This window comes from Brachycentrus maculatus, unplaced genomic scaffold (genome assembly GCF_059751285.1).
Source record: "Brachycentrus maculatus isolate JH-2025_06_01 unplaced genomic scaffold, ASM5975128v1 h1tg000236l, whole genome shotgun sequence".
Classification (NCBI taxonomy): Eukaryota; Metazoa; Arthropoda; class Insecta; order Trichoptera; family Brachycentridae; genus Brachycentrus; species Brachycentrus maculatus.
In genome coordinates this window covers 267,164-278,306 of record NW_028280987.1, presented here as the reverse complement: position 1 = coordinate 278,306, position 11,143 = coordinate 267,164, and positions in this window count along the sequence as shown.

The following is an 11,143-nucleotide window of genomic DNA, read 5'->3' as shown; positions in this document are numbered from 1 at the left end:
TATATCCAAAATTAAACACGGTTATTCGATTGGATTCTACTTTTATCTACATATAAATGATAATATGTGACGCGTTTCGTCTCATTAAGACATTATCAAATCTATCAAACACTCTAGAGTGTTTGATAATGTGTTAATAAGACGAAACGCGTCATATATTATCATTTCGCTCACTCCTTTCAACAACGTCATTTATCAAAAAACTTGATTTTTCATGAGATCGTTTTTTAAGTTTAAAAATATAATAAAATGTATTAAAAAAAAATATCAAGGCACTTATTGAACTTTTTACTGTGCAACAGATCTTTTGAGGTAAAACCTGAATGTTTTTTCTCCATTTGAAAAATATTTAGGATATTTAAAAATAATAATTAAACAATACTTTTTCCTCAAAATGCAAAATCAATACTTTCTGCCCTGTAGCGGGTAAATATTAAGTTAAAAATGTGCCTCTTTTGCTGGGATATAGTTCATTTTCTGGGCATTCCGAAAACACGCACAACTGAAAATTGACGGTTTTTTATTTATGACGTTCTTGAAAGGAGTGAGCGATATATGTAAATAAAAGTAGAATTCAATCCAATAACCGTGTTTAATTGTGGAAATAGTACCCAACAATTCAATATGGAATTCTACCAACTGTCTGCAGTTACAATAAATCTTTTTACACGTATGGGATATGGTAAAGTCTGGGCATTCAGGGTCAGCAACATGGATGGTTAAAGTGATCACTGTATTTACTGGGTAACTGTGCACTATTTGTGCCATCATTAAACATCCATCTTGCATTGATTTATGTTCATATTAATTAAAGTTTTGTAACTTACTAACTAACCATCACGACCCTTCTCCGCAGAGGTAGGCAGAGAGAATATAACGCCATACCACTCTGTATTTGTAAAGATACTTCGCCTCATTCACATTCATGTATCTCCTCATACATACTATCTCAGCCTTACATTATTTCCTTATTTCACCATTGGAACATCTGCTCTACATCATTTTACCGCTCATTTGTCTGAGATATCGCATTCAGTCTACTTCCATCATTATTTTGCTAACTCCATGATTCATTACCATATATTAGGGAACCAGGACTCCATTGTGTACAAGTTTAGCTTTCAAATCTCAAATTGAAAAATAATTTTGACTAACTAACTAACCGTTTTTACGGTAGTATTCCACCCCTTATCCGCACCCAATGGTGCATAGGGCACTGTATCGTATTGATGCACTGTTATCGTGACCATTTCTTACATGAAGGCAAGGTGAACACTCCTGCGCTTCAGGTACCACTCCAGGGTAATATTAAATAAATATTAGTGGGTAAAACCACAAATATTTATTAATACTACCCTGGGAATTGAACCCGGGACCTCCAGCACGATAGCTTAACACGCTAACCATTACACCACGGAGGCGGAGGGTAGGCAGAAAGAATATAACGCCACACCGCTCTGTCTTTGCAAACAATCTTCGCCTCTTCCACACTCATGCGCCTCTTCATAAACTGCTTTCGATGTTTCATAATTGGGTCCCTAACAATATTTTTCGGTGATTAAAAGTAAAAATGACATTCTGTTTTTCAATATGAATTTTAAGTAAACTAATCACACTAAATCGTGAAGTTTTCGACTGATTAAAAAGACTAATCACTCACTTATTTAGTTATGCTACTCGCTAATAGATGTCGTTACATCATTATTTTCAATTATACTCCATTTTTCTATTATTATGTCGTATACGGAACAATTAGGTTAATGCTTGTACGAAGTATACACGAGGAACAATTATCGAAATTTACTTAAAATTAGAAAAAAATAGTTATTTCTGAAATTCGTAAAGAGCGAAGGGCATGCATGACTAGACGTTTGAGATGTAAAGAAGCTTTTTACTAAACAGAAACTCTTATATTAGTATGTGAGATCCGAATCCTGGATTATAATCACACACATGAGAAACGCCAGAAAATACCATTTTCATTTTTATTATTTAAGCTTATAATTTGACCAGATAATTTATTTACAACATTTTGAGTGTGTCCAAATACTTGTTCACAAAATCTGGATTATCTCCAATTATAGGAGTTATTTTCATATTATTTTTTGACATCTCATCAAAGATGAAGAAGAATATGGAAGTCTGGGTATTTACGGGGCTGACGACCGTCATTTCAAATTTTCAATTTCAATTTCAATTTATTCAATAAAAAAAATATATAAGTACATAACAAACAATATTCAAGGCGTATATATTAAAAGTAAAAGCAAGCAGGAAGACTTAAAGGTGTAGAAGAATCCCGCTTCGGAAAACTCCTTCGGACACATGGAGCAGATCAATATCCAATGTGATACTGTTCAACATAGCGGTAGCTCTTCCTACAGGCATAACCATCGGCAGGTTGGTCCTGTGTATAGGAATGTGAAACAATCTATGCCGACGCTGGTTTAAGTGATAGGCAGGTTTAAGTGATCACTTTACACACGTGTAACATTCACCAATTCTACCCATTATTGACAACCACACAACTCAAATTCTTGGAAGTTCTATACATATGAACCAATTTAGAAACCTTGTTCTTGAATCACAAGAATTATTAAGAGTTTCTGCTTAATAAAAAGCTTCTTTACATCTCACCAACAGATGTCTCTAGTGAAGTTCTAGTGATTCAAGAACTAGATGTTTGGATGTGAAGGAAGCTAGGAGTGATGCCGGGACAGAAGAGTGTGGCGTTCCATCCTCTCTGCCTACCACTACAGTGAAACAGCGTGACGGAAGTAGTATTAACCAAATAAACTTAAACTTAACACCTCCGTAGCGCAGTGGTCAGCGCGTTTGGCTACCATGCTGGAGGTCCTGGGTTCGAGTCCAGGAAGGGTCAAAATTAATGTGGCCGATTTTCACTCTCATATTTATTTAATATCACCCTGGACTGGTACAAGAAGCGCAGGGCTGATCACCTTGCCTTTATGCAATTAACGATCAAGATAACACTGCGTCAATACGATGCAGTGCCCTATGCACCATTGGGTGCTGATAAGGGTAAGAAGAAGAAGAAGAAACTTAAACTACAAACTTGTTTTAACAATTTGTAGGTATTATTTGTATTTATGTGATAATAGCACTAGTAGTGGTAGCAGTGAAGAGTATTTGTGAAATACGGTGGAACCTCTCATAACGAGTAATTCGCATAGCGAGCAAAAAAAGTTGCTACCTTATACCTATAACCAAGAGGAGTTACCAAGAGGACCCGTACTTCTGCTCGGAAAACATTGGCCTGAGAGTGTAGTTGAATGTGATTTTGATACAGTAACTGTGTAGTCATTTTTGTTAATATAGAATGGGGTTGCACATGTAATACAATGCATTTGCCAATGTCAAGTTAATTGAATTCTTAATTATAAAATATGATACACCATAAATGTATTCCATTTAATTTCAGAAAAACAATTAACAGTCTGTACATAATTGGGTTCCTGCTCGCCAGGATCAGATGGATAACTGTGTAGTCTACAGTCAACGAGATTGTGTCATTAGCTGATATCATGACACTCGAGGTGGATAACAACGATATTGAAGAGCTTGTGAAAGAGTACAGCCAAGAGCTGACCACCGAAGAGCTTATGGAGTTTATTTTTTATTTTATTCATTTAAGGTTCACAAACAATGAAAAACATATTACAATTAACGAAATACAGTGCAATACAAATAGTTTTGATGTTTTTCATCAATTACATGGGAACACAACAAGCTTACAGAAACAACAAAGGTGCAGGTTAAACACATATCCCTCACTCCTTTCAAGAACGTCATAAATCAAAAAACTTGATTTTTCAGGAGAACGTTTTTAAAGTTAAAAAATATAATACAATATATTACAAATAAATATCAAGCCACTCATTGAACTTTTTACTGTGCAACAGATCTTTTTAGGTAAAACCTGAGAGTTTTTTCTCCATTTGAAAAATATTAAGTACTTATATTTAAAAAAATAATTAAACAATACCTTTTCTTCAAAATGCAAAAACAACACTTTCTGCCCTGTAGCGGGTAAATATTGAGTTAAAAATATGCCTCTTTTGCTGGGATATAGTAAATTTTCTGGGCATTCCGAAAACATGCACATCTGAAAATTGACGTTTTTTGATTTATGACTTTTCCACTTGGTACTTGCACAACTGATGGCGGACAGAGTTTAAAGTCTGTGAATGACCTTTGACCTCGTGTGTATTGGCAAAATCTGAGAGGCACTTTAAGCTGGCAAATGCACCTTGAATTGTGGGCTTGGGAATTGGAATTTCTTGAACAATTGGTTCAATTTCTTCGTCTGATGATTCAAGAGATACAAAAAGAAGATCTTCCTGTATTCGGAAAATTTTCTGTTGAAATTATACAAATTCAACTTCAAAAAAGTTCTTATACAATAATATACTTCATCATAAAATAAATAATCTACAAAAAAAATCATCACATGACCGCAAGCCACACGTAAAGGCGCCGCGGGCCGCGGGTTGGCTAGGCCTGTTCTAGCACAATAGCATGGGAAACTGTTGCATCGTACATTAAGAAGCATCACCCTAATAAGGGGGTGACTATTCCTGCTACAAATGTATTCAATGATAATTCTTAGACACGTTTTCGCCAAATTCGCGCCGGCTAAAACAAATATCTTCAGACAGTTTTCTAGTTAAAAATAGTTTATGTACATATAACTGGTAAATTAGATGTATATTTATTTAATATCGTCGTATGATGGGAAAACACATCCATTATTTCACAAATCAGTTGACAATTTACCGGCAATCTATAGGGTAATTCGAAATAAGTGCATTCATACCGAATCACGGGGTGTTCAAGAAGTCTTTTAAAAAAAATTACACTATTTGACATCTCAAATAAGACGAAGGAAAAAATTTAATTTTTAGTTTAAATTTTACTTAGTAAATAAATTCTTAAAGTCTACTCTGTATTTTAGGAAATAGTGGTATTTACTAGGTAAAACTTAAGTTAAAAATGGATAGATCTTACCACAAAGCGACTGCCGAATCAATTAATGAAAAATGTAAGTCTGGGTGCAGGGCTTACGACCCGTCATGGGCTGGTTTAAGTGATCGCTTTAAACTTCTTGTTCTTCTTCAAACCCTCATCCGCACCCGATGGTTATAGGGTACTGCATCATATAAACGCAGTGTTATCTTGATCGTTAACACATGAAGGAAAGGTGATAAGTCCTCCGCTTCATATGGAAAATAGCCTATAGAAACTATGGAGCATGGTTTATGAACTAAGTATGTACTTATTTTGGTCTATGGTCTTAGTACTATGGACAATGGTCCATAGACTAAGGACTTTGGCAATGGTCTATGGGATATCCATGGATTTTTTTAGTCATCTAAGATATTAATTTTTAGGCATCTAATATTACAATCTCTTAGGCATCTAGTAGACTGAATGCAGTCGAAATGCGATCTCTCAGAAGAATGTGCGATAAAACGATGTATGATAGATGTTCGAATAGTGAAATAAGGAAGGAATGCAAAGCTGAGACAAGCCTTATCGATAAAGTTAAGAAAGGTGTGTTGAGATGGTTTGGACATGTGGAACGAATGAGAGAGGAAAGAACGGTAAAACGGTGGCATTCTATTCTCTCTGCCTACCCCTGCGGAGAAGTGGCGTGATGGTTAGTTAGTTTAAGATTACAATTTTTCGGCATCTAATTTTACAATCTCTCAGGCATCTAAGATTACAAATTTTCCGGTTGTTCTCCACCACCCTGTAGCTGCAATTTGGTTAGGAAGCGATGAATTTTCATAATAAAATGATGTCCCCCACTTACGTGCCGCCCTGTATAACAAGATAATGGGGTAACGACAATACAACAACTTATTTATCCGTCATTACTTTTGGCATTTACTGATTTCCACCAACTGCAAAATCTACTTATCCAATTATTGGGGTGACCAGGCGATATACCTATTATTATTATTTTTTATTGATTTTTTTACTGTAAAAAATACATATTTAAATATACAAGATAGTTAGTAAATATTCAAAATGGTTAGTAAATATACAAAATATTTCAAATATAAGTTTTTACCTCTCTAATAAAATGAATACTTGTGTTTTGAGTGGAAGTTCGTATTACAATTATATTTTTAAAAAAAAAAGTAAATTAAAAATAAATTCAAACATTCATCGGTATGGAGTTTAGGTAGGGGTGAGTCTTATATATTTTTTAAATTTAGTTTTAAAGGTTTGATAATTTTTATACATTTTATATATGTAAAAACACTCTTTTTACCTTTGTATTTAACGGGTCAGTTTTCTATTTGAAACATTGCCCTTTATTATAAAAAGTGAATAAGTGCGTTTTTTCATACTTTTATTTTAAACCTTCATTATTTTACATTAAAATGTAAAGAATGTAGTAGGTAAAATCCATTAAAATATAATAGAATCTAAAGGGATTACAAGAATACCAAGAATTGCAGTATTTAGACATAAACTAATATGTAGGGGGTGCCTGATATATATGGCCATAGCTGTATTATGCCTGCATTGCTCCTGTTCTCTTATACGGCTGTGAAACATGGCACCTTACAAGGGCCCAGAGCAGCCGTGTACTGAGCGCCGAGAATAGGTGTCTGCGGAGAATTTTAGGAGTGCGGTGGTTTGACTTTGTGAGGAATGAAGAGATAAGGCGTAGGACGCAGCAAATCTTGGTCACAACTGTCGTCAAGAAAAGGCGGCTTAGTATGCTTGGCCATGTACTCCTCGTGCCTCCTGAGAGCCGCCATCAAGCTTGCCTCTTTTACAAGGCATCAGGTTCCCGACTACTGCTGACATTTCGTCGGCAGTTCTCGTCAGAATTTCGGGACGCGGATCTGACTTAGGAGGATGCAAGGGAGCTGGCAGCTGACATTTTTAATTTATCATAGGTGTTGAGACGAAGCAAAACGATTCAATTAGAGTCGGTTATAAACTGAATAACTAACTAACAGGGGTAGGCAGAGATGATAGAACGCTGTAGCGTTCTATCGGTGTACCAACAGTGTTGGGTTGTGGTCCCGTGGTTAGTGTCGAGGACTCTCAAGTCAGAGTTTCTCCGTTCAAACCCACTCTACCACAATTTGATACCTATTTCTAATAATGAGCCGCTTAGACTCACAGAAATAGTATGGAATTGAAATATTTGTGTGAATAATAAAAACACAAATTTTTCGCTCATTTAAAAATCGGTTTCGATACCCTTGTTCGAGCCGGCTATATTAACATAATAACGTTACTGCATATAAAATAATCACTTACGCCGGCCAAAGACGGCGAGATGTCCCACCGTATCGAGAGGAATGGTGACCCTATCTTGTCGTCACATTTAGCATATTGCGTTATGTAAATATTGCAGAATTGTGAATACGGTGCCATTATTCCCGATACTGCATGCTCGCTGTGATTGCGTTGGGCGCCTAGCCATACCTCTTTAGCATGCTCGCCAACCGTGACTGTCAACTTATCGTCTCGCATATTGTACTAGATATTTCATTTTCCACTCTCATCCTTTCCAGGATAATTGATAATTGAATAATATTATATTGTTCCAATATGGGTTCGACATCTTACGAATTATAATTTATATCTAAAGCTTTGTGATTTTCCATTTTATAATTAAAATATAACTTTGTTTTAAAATCAATAAAAATATTTCATTAAAACTTAATTATAATATCCACCTGTTTCGAAGCTAACCGCTTCATTATCAAGACTGATTAATACTAAAACACTATCTACCTAACAATATTCAAAATATTTTGACGGTTAGGCAAAGGAGCTTGGATAGATCTCAATTGGCTTTATTTTTTGTGTTGATTGACAGTCACAGTCAAAAGGTATCAGGGATGTTAAGTAATTTTGATCTCTTTTGCCAAGCGGCCAAAATATTTTGAATTATTTACTATGTACAAATTGGCTACGGCCGTCAAAAAAGGAAGAAGAAAAAACATCAAAACTGTTAACAAGAACTGTCATTTTATACGTCACGCTCTTGGTTTGTAGTGTATTGTTATTAATTTTTACAGCAGGCAACATAAGTTGAATGTGGAATCATTAGAACGGTATGGCAACATCGGTAAAGGAGGGAAATGTAGGAGTTTTGACGTTTGCTCCGCGTATCTTTTGATCCAATAAAACGTCGGCGTTTGTTTGTTATATTTACAAAAATCAATAATGAATGTCAAAACAATCTCTCATTTTGTAGTTATTGTAAAATTCTGACAAAGTTTGTGCATTTCTCTACTATATATTGTAGTTTTTATGACTTGCTAAATATCACAACGCCACTTCATTCCATGACTGAATTACATGAGTCACCATTATATTCAAAAATATTGGTTGATAGTGATAACATCGGACCCTCAAGCTGCTCCATACATTGCTGGGTGGAAAAAATGAGATATGCTCCAACTGTATCAAGACCGTCACCTTATCAAAGCAAAATACCAATTTTAATACCGCAAATGGTTTTGATTGAAAATGAATATCTATATAATTTAAATAATGTAAATGAATGCCTCTACGCGGACTGAACCCAGTGAGGTTTCCAGTTTCAATAAAAAATGCAAATTCCATGAAAAATATGAAGATATATAAAGTACCTAGCCGTCGCAGAGTTCGCTGGCAACACTTCCAGAAGTAAAAAGAAGACCAGGATCTTTCCCGCCAATTATAGTTAGCCATACATATTGACAAGCAACTCAGCAAGCTACTTTCCGACAAGATCTTTAGGGCATTTGTACACTACAGGAATTTTACCGTCCGGCACGTCTTAGCATTTAAAATGGATGATCGGCTTGGATTGGCTTGTGCTTTTGTCCATCTTTCTTCGGAACGGTGCTCTTGATCGGTGTATGAACACGTTGCAAATAAAAATTCGATCACGCTAAACTGTCGTAGACGCTTTCATTTTTCAAAACTGGACTTCCGGAGGGTAGTGTAGTGCACAAATGCACTTACATAAATAAAATTTTCTCTTCCCTACTGAACATTTTAATGACTTAAATGATTTTATAATTATTATCATATTTTATATATTGATGTGAAAAGTATTAATTTAGTTATGTGTTCTAAATGTTGAATATAAATTGTGAAGCATCATTGCTGTGATTTTTCACGAAAACGATGCTGTATAAATTGTCCAATAAATAAATAAAGATATGTGAAGCAAAATGTACAAATTTCTTATGTGTTATTTATTCCCCATATATTTTATTTTGGTTGTTGTAAACATTAACCTCTCTTCTTAGATTCTTCTTCATTAATGTCGACAGGGTAAATACTCTAGGTAGGTACTCAGGGTAGGTACTCTGCGCACATGGGGCTTACAATAAATGTTGCAAAAACCCATGTGTTGTGCAACAGCTCATGCCTAGATGCCCAACAACCCTTGACGTTGAGTAACCAGCGCATCCAAAGGGTCGAGAGTTTCAAGTACTTGGGAGTGTACGCGACTGAAAATGGCAGCCTTCAAAAGGAACTGGGAGTGCGATTAGGACTCGCAGGGTCCGCATTTAACAGTATGAAGGCTGTCTGGAGATCGGATTTATACTCGGTGAAGACCAAATGCTGCCTATACAATGCCTGCATTACTTCTGTTCTCTTATACGGCTGTGAAACATGGCACCTTACAAGGGCCCAGAGCAGCCGTGTACTAAGCTTTGAGAATAGGTGTTTGCAGAGAATTTTAGGCGTGCGGTGGTTTGACTTTGTGAGGAATGAAGAGATAAGTCACAAGTGTCGTCAAGAAAAGGCGGTTTAGTTAGCTTGGCCATGCACTCCGCATGCCTCTTTACAAGGCATCAGGTCCCCGACCATGCTGACAATTCATCGGCAGTTCTTGTCAGAACTTCGGGACGCGGATCTGACTTGGGAGGATGCAAGGGAGCTGGCAGCCGACAGAAAAGCCTGGAGACTGTTTGTGGACTCTATATGCTCCACCTAGAGAGCGGATATGGTTTAATAATGATAAAATTTATTGTGACACATGTTTCGGTGCATTCCGCATTATTACGTACTAGAATAGAAAACAGATTTGAGTCAAGAAAATGTTTTAATTGCTGTAATGTACATATTTGGCTCTTTGGCTAATATGTTTTCTTACCACTGTTATAAACAATCACATGTAAAGGTCCTCACCAAAAGGTTACATTTCCATAATAAATAGTGATAATTCTTAACAATTTATTGGACAGCCCTGATCTCCTAAATCAAATAAAGCTTAGCGTGCACCAAAGAGGTACTAGGCAAAAATATGTATTTCCAGTATTTGTACATAATGCAAACTATGCCATGTTCACTCCCATTCCGCGGCTTCACATGTTAGCCAATGCTTTTGAAAGTATAGATTTATTTATTATATTGTTATCCACCTTGAAGTGTGTACTTTCTCAGCATTTCTTCTCCATGTTATAATGGATAAATGTAAACGTTGTGTTTCACTCTCTCTCGCTGCTCGCTGATAGTGTGTGAAGGAGACGTGTATTGACCAGTGCTTACTATTTGTTATTTTACTATTATTTTATGTTTAAGAATTTTTGTTTCTCTATTAGAGTATTCATTAATGTATTTTTATATTAGATATTGTATATATGTATTATGTTAAAGGCATTAGCCGTTCAATAAATAAATGATTTTAAGTAATCAGGAATTCTAGCTTCTAGTAAAATTGTTAAGTTTTGGTGCGACTGAATGATTTCATACTGGTTTAACACAGGATTGGTCACATTTTGTCGCAACTTTAATTAAGATTTCCATAGAATACAGTACTCAGAATAGATTTGCATTTAAAGGATTTTTATTTATTGTTTCGGCATTAACTTTGTGGTAAGACATGTTACAATGATTAAAGAAAACACTTGTTTTTTACCACTTGAGTTTTATTATGGACTACATGTTTCAAAAGTTAAACTTCCATCATTCAGGTCTGTATAATAACTTATATTATTCTTATACAGACCTGAATACTTATTATAATAATAATAATAATAAAACCCTTACCGCACCCCAATGGTGCATAAGGCACTGCTTCATATAAACGCAGTGTTATCTCGATCAATTACACATGAAGGAAAGGTGATCAGCCCTCCACTTC